Source organism: Panthera pardus, unplaced genomic scaffold (assembly GCF_024362965.1).
Source record: "Panthera pardus isolate Hobbes unplaced genomic scaffold, ASM2436296v1 HiC_scaffold_10, whole genome shotgun sequence".
In the NCBI taxonomy this organism is placed as follows: domain Eukaryota; kingdom Metazoa; phylum Chordata; class Mammalia; order Carnivora; family Felidae; genus Panthera; species Panthera pardus.
The window spans coordinates 39,790,945-39,803,724 of record NW_026526655.1 but is presented as its reverse complement, the minus strand read 5'-3'; positions in this window follow the sequence as shown (position 1 = coordinate 39,803,724).

The following is a 12,780-nucleotide window of genomic DNA, read 5'->3' as shown; positions in this document are numbered from 1 at the left end:
CTGGAATGAATACCTTGGATCTGTCACTATCCTTTCCGCAAAGGAACTGTTTGGAGAGTTATGGATGTACTAACCATGTGAACCCAAAGTGATAAAAAGCAGCCTGGGGCTAGTAATAGAGCTGTTTTAACCAGTATCAAGAGGCAAGAGAGACGATGCAGGAATATAGGAAAGAACTGGGTAAAAAACAGTCATCGTGAGTGAAATAATGACCTTCCCTTGGAACACCTGAGAAGTGTACATAATAGAGAATGTACAAGAATGTTCTTCGTATCATTGCTCTTAAACGCAAAAGACACATTTTAAATGCATCAACAGGACAATAAATTAATAAAATGTGGCACAGCTATCTACTCATCACAATATTGTATAACAGTTATAATAAAGAAAAAAGTACTACATTTATCAATATGGATACATTTCAAAAATATGAGTGAAAAAACAGCAGCTTGCAAAAGATTCCTATAATATAACATTTATATAAAGTTTTACTTTTTAACAATATTTGTGTTGTTTATGTTTACATACATATGTAATAAAAGTACAAAAAAGTATAAAAAAATAAATACAACTATGAGATAGTTTATAACTTTTAGAATTCAGAAGGGAATGAATTTGAGAAGGAACACGTAAATATTTATGTATGTCTATAGTGTTTTCTTCTTTTTAATTCTATTGTAAATATGATGGTTAACATTTCACAAGATGGGTAATAGATACATAACTATTCCTCATTATTTTCCCTACTATTCTGTATTCTTGAAACATTTTATAATTAAAATCCAAGTCTCCTAATTGCTAATTTAGAAGTAATATCTCACTAAATTAAAAATAGGGTCATGTGAAATTACAGTAAATCCAACTCTGACAATTTTATATTATACATATATATTTATAAATATATTATAACTTATATATTATATATTTATATTTTAATATATTCTATATACAGTATTTATGTACATCCTATATATTTCTATATATTTTATTAAGGTGAAGTTTTATAATAACTATTTTAAAGTACAGGGTCCAATTTATAGTCAAAATTATACATATACCCCTTTAAAGAATTCTAACAATTTCTAGCATTAGAGCATTGGGAGAGATACACAGGGAAGTGTCCACATAGGAAAAAAGAGGGTCTAAAGAAAAACACACAATTATAGGCAAAGAGAAAAATCTTCATGTTGGATAGATTTACTTTCATCAAAATTAGAACATCTCTTACCTACTTAAAGTTATTAGGCTTCTAATTTTGCTTTCTTATTGATTCATACACCTGACCACATTCTAAATTTTTGAGGAAAGTAACTGAATAATCACTTACACATATATATATATGTATATCTCATATATATGCATATTAACACAGAGATATAAAATTTATGAGGAATATGATGCTGTTTGTCTTGACAGGAGAAAGTGGTTAACTAAACTGAAATTGAAAAAGATCGATTTTGAAATGATAAAAGTAAAGGTATTAGTATGTGACAGGGACAAATTATTAAAATAACTAATCACATGCCTGTCTTTGCCTTCTTGCCTTCCAAGCAGAAAGGATTATTTGCTGTTTGAGCAGATCCCCGGCCTGGGCCTTTGCCATGCTGGTGAGCAAGGCTGCAGAACTGCTGATTTATGGGGTTACAAGGCATAATGTGAGTTCACTAAATTGAGGAAGTCAAAGGAATCTCCATGTGGCATTCCAGGCTGGGGCGTCAGTCTGCACAACCAATTTCTTATTTAATCCTTGCTGAAAGAAAAGAGGAAAGTAGTGAGGGAGAAGACTGGAACTGTTCAGAGCCCTTGCTCCATTCCTCCAGCAAAGAATGGGTCCCCTGGAAGCTGAGTTGCTGCCAGGGGACATCTGGAACCTTGGAGAAAGCCTGCTTGCTCCCAGGCACCACTATGCTAGGGTCTGAAACACGCATCTAACGTGCATTCCAATCTTGGATGCTGCAAGTATTTTTACTTTTCTTTCTTTTTTCTTTTTCTTTTTTCCCATTTTTACTTTTCCTTCTTATTTATTGCCTCTCTCTCAACTAAGAAATCTTAGTAAATAAATATTCATTGAGTGCATAAATGTGGATGAATAGTTGACCTAACAAAACACTACAAAGGCGACAGACTCTTACCACTGAAAAATTCTGAGTCTAACTGAAAGTTTTTAAGATCTAAAATCAGGAGTTATGTGTGGACCCATAATCACAAAGACTCCTGTTTTTGTATCAATTGTCTACCTGTCCAGAAAGAGCATACTCCAAGGTGAAGAATTGTTAGAATTCATATGTGGGAGGGGATAAAAATGTACACATGAGTTACGTAAACATGCAAAGAAAATATAGCTCTGTTACTTCCCAGGACTGATTTCATGTTTCTACAAGCTCCCACTGAATACTGGAGAATTTGACAGGGTATGGGTTGGGGGGGCACATCATGTCAATATACAATATTTCATGTTCATAGATTTTAAATTCTGTGGGATAATTCATTTTTTAGGTAAAAACTTTAAGAGATTCTCCTTTTTGCCCTGCTTCCACCAACATGGCATTTAGCTTTGTGGTAGGGCTTACTTGATTTCATGGTGGTGCAAGAGGGATCTTCAAGATGTTGTAAGCAGGTCTAATCCATTCTCTAGTCCACCATTTATTTCTACTGCAGAGTTTCTGACCAAGGTCTGCTTTAGCCTGGGGTGTGGCTGGCCTGTCTTGTCCAGACTGAGATTCATGGACCCAGCTTTCTACCTCCATTCAAAAAATTCCCATAGCTTCACATCCATCCCTGACTTTGCCAGCCCCACAAGCTCTTTCAGCACCTCCACATTTCACTCCCTCCTCTATCATCCACCAGGAAACAGGAAACAGGGTTTCAAGATCCCCAGCCCACCGCACATAGGCCACGGGAAATAGGAGCCCTGACTTAGGTTCAACTACCTACCTATATCTCTCCACTAATGCTGTCCTAGTTCTCCCTCACTGTTGGACATAGCTCTAATTGTACTGTAGAGCTTCTTCCACCTATTCAATAGCTGCACTCCAGCACCCCTCAAATCTAACTTTCTCTCACTTATCTTCCTTTTTTTTCATTCCATCAGGTTTATAAGAAGACTATCTTTCCTTCCTGCAATGAAGAAAATTGCCTTTACTCCTGGCTTACAGAAACCTTGATATTCAAACCCACCAGACCTACATCTTAATATAATAATGGAAGCTTAAAGAATTTAGACAACTTATTCTCTCTCTCTCTAAGCCTAACTTTGGAGGACTATGGTTTTAGTGTAGATTTAAATATTCAATTAGAGATGTTAAAAATTAATGTTCTTTTGATTATGCTGTAACAATGTTAATCTTCTCAGAGACAAACAAATGGGGTTTCTTCCCTAATAAGGAGACCAGATAATGAAGCAACAAGAATAACTGTGGTGCAGCGCAATTTGGAGAAACAGAAGCAGCTGAATTAGATCAGTGCCAAAGGAAATGTACAGGCAAGATTTGCCATAGACTTGAATTATCACAGTTAATAAAGCTACTTAGAAAGGAGAAAGAGACCATAACCACCATGGCAATCCTCAGGAAGCACATTCAAATTCTGATTTCATAATACAGTTGACAGGGTGACTCTAGGGAACCAAAGTAATGAGGTATGATTCAGTGTCTTGACAATAGATTCCCAACCATCTCAATTCTGGTGATTAGGAAAAAGTGATTCCTTTGTATCCATTTGTAGGACCCTCCTGAAGCCAGCCCAGCACCTAAGTCCTACTAGAACCTGAGTGTTTCTTTTAATGTGCTTCTAATGTGGCAAGATTTACCTTAGGATTGACCTACCAGCAAGACAATAGTTTTCTGGCTTTTTAGGATGCTTCACACTGTGAGGTAAAATCCATAACAGCCCAGGACTGTTCAAACTCAGGACAGGGCCGAAGCAGGTGCATTTGTTTTAATTGTGGTAAGGAGGACCAACTCCAGGTCCACTGCAGCCAGTATTCAATGACCACCCCAGATTCTTTTTCTGCAATAAACACACCCTTCTAGATGATGAGGGTATCAAATTCTGGTTGATTTCTGGGACCCTTCATAAAAAGTTCCAAGTTCTCTAGAATCTAGATTTGGTACAAAAATATTTGACAAAGCCTTACTGAGCCAATTCTAGAAAAAAGAAGTCCTGATGGCTGAAGAATTCTAAAGAGCATATGGGTGTTTGGGGTAATACCTAGAAAAGAAAATGGGAAAAGTTAGTTTTCATTAGTGGAAACAGCTATTTTATGAAATAGAATAAATGATCAAATGGCTTAAGAAATTTAAGAAATGATTCAGAGTATTTTCAGGACATTTATATGTATATTGAGGAAGACAATTTTATCATTAGATGACTTCTCTCAGCCTTCAAGAGTTCTGGAGTTTGTATCTTACACCAGTTAGAATGGCTAAAATCAAATGACAAGAAATAACAAGTGTTGGCAAGGATGTGGAGAGAAAGTAACCTTGTGCACTGTTGGTTGGAATGTAAATTGGTACAGCCACTGTGGAAAATAGTATGGAAGTTCCTCAAAAAATAAAAATTGAAGGGCATGTGGCTGGCTCAATTGGCAGAGAGCATGTGACTCTTGATCTTGGGGTCATAAGCTCAGGCCTCATGTTGGGCACGTAGTTTACTTAACAAAATTAAAATAAAATAAATAAATTTTTAAAAATAGAAATATTATATGATCAAACAATCCCACTATTAAGTATTTACCCAAAGAAAACAAAAACACTAATTTGAAATGATATATGCATCCCTATGTTTATTGCAGCATTATTAACAATAGCCAAGATATGGAAGCAATCTAAGTGTCCAAAAAATAGATGAATGAATAAGGAAAATGTGGTGTGCATGTATATACATGCATACACACACACACACACACACACACACACACACACACAGAGGAATATTACACAGCCATAAAAAAGTATGAGATCATGCGATCTGAGACAACATAGATGGACCCAAAGGATATTACGCTACGTGAAATAAATCAGACTGAGAAAGACAAATACCATATGACTCCACTCATAAGTGGAGTCTAAAAAAAAATTAACAAACTAAAAGCAGTATCAGACCCATAAGTACAGAGAACAAACTGATGGTTGCCAGAGGGGAGCAGTGTGGGGGTGGGCAAAATGTATGAAGGAGAGTGGGAGATACAGGCTTCCAGTATGTTGTAAATAAGTCATGGGAATAAGAGGCACAGCATAAGAATATAATCAATGATACTGTATAGCAATATAACAGGGCAGATGGTATCTACACTTGTGGTGAACATAGCATAATGTATAAACTTATCAAATAACAAAGTTATACAGCTAAAACTAATGTAATATTATGTGTCAAGTATACTAAAAAAGAGTTTTGGAGTTGGAGTTCTCTCTCAGTGTGTGTGTGTGTGTGTGTGTGTGTGTGTGTGTGTGTGCGTGTGTTTTAAATACAACTCCATGCTGCTGTCAACACCAAGTTTGTTCAGCTTATTCAGGTTACATATATTAAAGGTACATGTTTAATTAGAGTTACTAACTTATGTCTTTTCTACTTTTTATCCTATTCATTTAATGGTACTCCTTATAATTTTTGTTACTTTATAAAATTACAGAAATTTAAAGCTAGGAAACATTATAAAATTTAACTAGCTTCAGGCCATCACTTACAGATAAGTAAATCAAAGATTATTGAAAAAGCTCCCAATATGACATGGCTAGTGAATGAGGCAGTAAGAGCCAGAGACAGGTCAAGAAATCAAGTTTCTTGACTCCTACTAACTCAAACAAGATACACAAGCCAAACTTTTCTTCCTTTGGGGAAGAAATTAACATTTCTGGCAGAATGCTTAAGCAATTTTCTGATGTTTTAATTTAAAATCTTATGGAACACTAGTTCCTTCCCACATAGCTGTCAAAAAAAAAGTGACCTTCAACCAGACTTTTGGTTTTTCATTTCTGTCTAATCCAATTGTTCTCAAATTTTGCTGCACATCAGAATCACGTGGGGTAGTTTTTACATCCCCAATGTCCAGATAAAACACCTTCCCAATAAAATCAAAATGATTGGGAGTGGAAGCCAAGTATCAACACCTTGTAAAGATCCTTCCTTAGGTGACCCAGTGTTCAACAAACCACTGATATAGCCTAACAGTGATTACCTTCTCTTTCTCTTCTTCTCTCCCTCTCTCTTCCCTTCCCACACCGATGACATCCCCTCCACGCACATACATACATACACACAAATTTCTATCTCTGTCTCTCTCTGTCTCTTTTTCTCTCTCTTTTTCACTCAAATGCCCCTTTGAATTTTGACTCTTGAAATTGGTCTACTATGGGCTTTTTCCCTTGCATGAATTAACAACTTTTCTAAAGTTTATCCCTTTTTGCATTATCTTTCAAAGTTAACTGATATGCTTGGATACTTCAGAAACTAGTAACTTTTAAATAACTAATAACAAACAATGCATTCCTTAAAGTCTTTACATTTATATCAGGAAAATCTAAGCGAATCCAGTTACTCCGTATAAATAAAATCACAACTAACAGTTTATTCTCAGGAAAAAATAGTGTTTGATTAAATACCAAATAATAATTTAACTAAGCACCTTACTTTTCTTCCATGATTGTGGAAGTACTTGCTTGCTCTTCATTATACAATTATTGACCTGCTAATGCCTTTATGAGCTCTAATCACTTTTTTTGGCCTCTTCCCATCCATGGCTGTAGCTCTAATTGAGTTTACTAAGAAAATAAATTATGCAATTGTCCATAATAAGATTGACAAGCCAATTTTCCTACTTCCTAAACAGCTAGTCACAGAACCATGATATCTAGCAGAGAATATAAGAAATCAGAAAAATCCCCATTATTGAAAACCTCATTTTTCTGTCAGATTAATTATTTTTCTAAACTTTGAACCCTATGCATTCATTAACTTGCAAAAACAAATTATATAATTAAGGTATATGAAAGCAGCCAAAACTAATACTACTGCTAGAACAGAGAGCTATTTATTGAACTTCCAATATGTTCCAGGCTCTAAATGAGCACTTTATATCCATTACCTTATTTAATTTTCACAAAGATTCTAAATTATGTCCTCATTTTATAATGTGGTAAATTGAGAGTCTCTGTAAGGTTAATTAACATCCCCAGGGCATCCTGGTTAGGAGATATCAGAGTAAATTTATACTGTCGAAGAATTCTTAAAGACCACTAGATTTTTGTTGTTGTTAAGCCCAAATCTATTAACTTGTCATACAAAGGATCATGGGCCAGTGGAGAAATTCACTGAGTAGTTGATTGAAGGAAAAAAAAGTCAGGGGTTTAAGTACTAAAAAGAAGGAGTCTGTAATGTTTACTATAGTTAAGCATTGAAAATTAGCCCTCTGGATAAAGCGTCTGGGTGGCTCAGTGGGTTAAGCATCTGGCTCAGGTCATGATCTAGCAGTTAGTTTTGTGGGTTCAGGCCCCAGGTCAGACTCTGCTGGCAGCACGTAGCCTGCTTGGGATTCTCTCTGTGCCGCTCCCCCACTCACACTGTCTGTCTCTCTCAAAATAAATAAATAAACTTTAAAAGAAAGAAAGAAAGAAAGAAAGAAAGAAAGAAAGAAAGAAGGAAGAAAGAGAAAGAAAGAAAGAAAGAAAGAAGAAAGAAAGAGAAAGAAAGAAAGAAAGAAAGAAAGAGAAAGAAAGAAAGAAAGAAAAAGAAAGAAAGAAAGAAAAAGAAAGAAAGAAAGAAAGAAAGAAAGAAAGAAAGAAAGAAAGAAAGAAAGAAAAAGAATATCAGTCCTCTGGATAAAATCAAATAAATACATACTATCTGTACATAGTTTGTTAAAACAAAATCCCATTCCTCAAAGGACTTGTATCCAAATTTTTATATTTTTTTTTTATTTTTTTTATTTTTTTTTTTTTATTTTATTTTTGAGACAGAGAGAGACAGACAGAGCATGAACGGGGGAGGGTCAGAGAGAGGGAGACACAGAATCTGAAACAGGCTCCAGGCTCTGAGCTGTCAGCACAGAGCCCGACGCGGGGCTCGAACTCACGGACTGTGAGATCATGACCTGAGCCGAAGTCGGACGCTTAACCGACTGAGCCACCCAGGAGCCCCAAAATTTTTATATTTTTTAAAACTTTCAAAACTCAATGGTAACATCCATTTTTAATTAGGTAAAACATTTGAGCCAACACTTCACCAAAGAAGACATACAGATGACAAATAAGCACATGATAACATAATCAATGTCGTTTGTCTTAATGACAATTAAGTCTTAATACCATGGTAACCTATTAGAGTAACTCAAATTCAAAATATTAACAGTCCAAATGCTAACAAGGATGCAGAGCAACTGAAATGCTTTTACGCTGTTAATTGGAATGCAAAATGGTACAGATATTTTGGGAAAGTTTGGCAGTTTGTTCAAAAATTAAGCATATAACTTCCATACAGCACAGCAGTTGTACTCCTAGGTATTTATTTTAAAGAAATAAAAATTTACTTCATAAAAAAATCTGTATGTAAATGTTTATAGCAACTTTATTCCCAATCTGAAGGGGGAAAACACAAATATCCTTCAATATAAGTGAATGAATAAGAAACTGAGTTATACAATGGACCACAGTTCATCAGTTAAAGAAACAAATTATGGCAAATTCAATAACATGGATGAATCTCAAATTACACTAAGTGGAAAAAAAACTAGCTTTAAAGGCTCCATAACTATTATTCCATATATATAATAGCCTAGAAAAGATAAAAATATAAATAGAACAGAAGGGTTGGGGAGAGAGGAATATTTGACTGCAACGGGAGGAGGAAAGTTTGGGGTGTGATGGAATTGTTCTGTGTCCTAATTATGGTAGTGACTGAACAATCTATACAAGAGCTAAAACTCATAGCACTATACACACACACACACACACACACACACACACACACACATGCATGCGATTCTTTATAAGTAAAATGGAATCTTTAGTCAAAGGAGAGAAAAGTTTCATTGTTCATGCATCAGAAAGTCTTCATTTAGGTTCAACAGGAGTCTGGTATACTGAAGACGCTCAAATTTTGTGGTCATTTATCAGCTTTAGTTGATTGGAATCAACTGTGATAAAACCTCAACATTCAGCTTTTATATGCCCTAGGAAGTTGCTTCTTTAACTTAAAAAATAATTCTTTTTCCAGTTCCTCTTCTTGGTGCTCCTTTGGCCTGAGGCAACAAAAATGAGCACACAAAAGATAAGCAAATCTCCAATTTTAGAGTCTACACGACCATACTGATTTTGAGTGTCATTCTCACAAAATTCCATTGTATTTATTCAAGCTATTCAAATTCTTTTGATGGAGAATTATCTTATATATGAACATGCAAAACAATGATGTTTAAAAGCTCTTAAGGCCCTATTAACAATATACTTGACAACAACTGAAAATAGCAACAACTGAAAATGACACAACAAATGTTTATAAAGCATTCCTTAAAGAAGTTTCTATTTGGACTAGCCCAAAACAAACGCAATATCTAATGAACTGTTTTTTTCCTCTCTTAGACATCCAACTGGCTTATTACTGAATTTTACATAAGGATCAAAAAGCAATAGGAGTTATTAGCCAGCACACAAATATTATCTTATTTAAGTGAGTAAAATACCTAAAATGATTCTATTGGCTAGCACCTTCGGACAAGACAGTTTGAAACATTTTTGTTGAGTTTGTATAGCACATACAGGCTACACAATGCTGTTTGCTAACGTCGTAATTTTAAGGATAGTTTTGAATGCAGCATTCAAGGACTTCAAGCCAAGGGAGAAACCTGTGCCCAAAGCAATGAAAACTGGTATTTCCAACTCTTCTGGCAGATTTGCATGTCAACAAACAGCTAGAAGACAGAAGAATAATTCATCATAGATACTACCGGTATAAAAAAAACACAATCCAAATTAGCAGATAACCACTTCCCTGATGGCAAGGCCCACAAGGTACATTGATACTACAATGGTATAAACTTACCAAGTCACATTTACACAACCTGAAATTTTGGTAAGTTATGTTAGTATACTTATCAGCTATCTTAAGTTATAACTCTGTAATCTAAAGTATACTAACCCCATATAATTTGTATATGAAAGCATATAAAAGTATAGGTAACCCAAGCAGTGCAGAAATGTTTTCCTTGATCAGTTTGTTGAGTGAAAAATTGTTGTTAGTTATTTCCTGTGATGTGGTGCCATCAGCAGTATTTTACATTATATGGATTGTAGAAAATCTATTATCTTTTTTAGGAGATATTCATGTCATATTTATAAGGATTAAAGTAATATTAAGAATATACCTTAGGGATGGATACCTGGGTGGCTCAGTTGGTTAAGTGCCCAACTCTTGATTTCGTCTCAGGTCATGATCTCACGGTTCATGAGTTCAAGTCCCACAGTAAGCTCTGTGCTATCAGCACATAGCCTGCTTCAGATCCTCTGTCCCCATCCCTCTCTGCCCCTCCCCCCTCAAAAATAAATAAGTAACATTTAAATTTTTTTAAAAACAGAAAAGAAAGAATTTTTTAAAAGTTTGTCCTAGAATTAGAAAGGTCAAAAAATGAGAGAAGTTTTAAAACAGTTAATATTATTATTAACGAGAAGTCCTGCTAGTAGGTGCTAATTTGAATATTACATTATCTGTTTCAACATAGTCGGGAGTATAAAACATAAGTGAATTAAACCTCGCCAGTTACTAGGCAGTCTTTGCAATATTGAATACATTTTCTTGGGGAGAAAAATAAAACAATTTTAAAAAGTGATAATGATGTAAAGCTGCATACCTGAAACTAATGTGACAATGTGTGTCAACGATACTTTATAAGAAAGATAATAAATAGGGGTGCCAGGGTGGCTCAGTCAGTTAAGCTTCTGACTGCTGATTTCAGCTCAGTTCATGATCTCAGGTTTGTGAGTTCAAGCCCAGCGTTGGGTTCTGTGCTCAGTGTGAAGCCTGCTTAGGGTTCTCTCTCCCTCTTTCTCTACACTCCCCAAATAAATAAATAAAACTTTAAAAAAGATAATAAATAAGAGTAATAATGATGAAAATTAAAGATTGGCGATCAACAACACTGCCCAATACAGAACTTAAAAAAGCTGATACCAAGGCACAAGCAAAAAGAATTTTTAAAACCTGGCCAAGCCAATGGGACTTGTAAGAGAGGAATTGTCAAGAAAGTTTTCCAAGATCAAACAAAGAAGTCATATGACTATTTCTAACTAGCCATTGAGTCAAGAGAGACAACAGAAATTAGAACTACTAAAACTCAAAAGTCAAAGATGGAGATAGGAAGAATCTTGGAGATGGAGAAAAGAAAGAATGCGAAGTAAGAAAAATGCACCAGGTCAGGCATGGAACTGGTAAAAGTCACTTGGGTGCTGAGTACAAGTTGTTCACAGTGAATCTCAAGATATAGTTCATTTGTTATCATATCCCCATACACAGAGTGGCCATACCAACAATCATCCAAGCTGGAACTCCTTTGAGAGAAATGAACATTAAAAATAAATAAAATTACATGAGGTTTTGAAATATTATTGACCAACTAATTACTTGCAGAATATTATTGGACTACTAAACACTTTAAATAGTCATTTATTTTTTATTTATTTATTTTAAGTTTATTTATTTTGAAAGAGAGAAAGAATGCACATGAGAAGGGGAGGGGAGCAGAGAGAGAGAGAGAGAGAGAGAAAATCCCAAGCAGGTTCCACAGTGTCAGCACAGAGCCCAACACTGGGCTTGATCTCACGAACCACGAGATCATGACCTGAGTCAAGAGTCGGAGGCTTAACCGACTAAGCCACCCATGCACCCCCTAAATGATCCTTTAAATTGTGCTATCCAAATTTTATTTGAAAATAAAAATAACATATCTGTGTACATTAAATAAAATTTTAGAAACTCATATTGAGTACCTGAATATTAACAAATAACAAAACCTACAGGCTTAAGTTATTCTCATCTTAATCAGTATTTTATTTTTTTTAACGTTTATTTATTTTTGAGACAGAGAGAGACAGAGCATGAACAGGGGAGGGGCAGAGAGAGAGGAAGACACAGAATTCAAAACGGGCTCCAGGCTCTGAGCTGTCAGCACAGAGCCCGACGTGGGGCTCAAATTCACGGACCATGAGATCATGACCTGAGCCGAAGTCGGATGCTTAACCGACTGAGCCACCCAGGTGCCCCGTTAATCAGTATTTTAAATAACATTTTCTCTTATACTGTGTCCTGGTATTTTTCTGAAGAATTTATTTTCCTTTATAATCTTATTCTTTTTTCATTGTTTTCAAAAAAAACTGTCTGCAGTTTTCTTCAACATTTTTTACATTGAGATCCTCAATAGACACTTCTTGTAGACAATAATATTTTAACTTTTTTTTTATTTTAGAGAGAGAGCACAAGCAGGGGAGAGGGGCAAAGGGGGAGAGAGAGAGAGAGAGAGAGAGAGAGAGAGAGAGAGAGAGAGAGAGAGAATATCTTAAGCAGCCTCCATGAACAGCACAGAGCCCAACGCAGGGCTTGATCCCACAACCCCGGGATCATGACCTGAGCCAAAACCAAGAGTCAAACGCCTAACCAACTGAGCCACCCAGACACCCCTTGCAGACTATATTTTAAAATAAAAACTATGTATACATGCTGAGATGCTGAAAAAGAGCAATTTCTACTAACTAGGGGATATTATCAATAGTTTTATACTGAAATATATCAATATTTCAA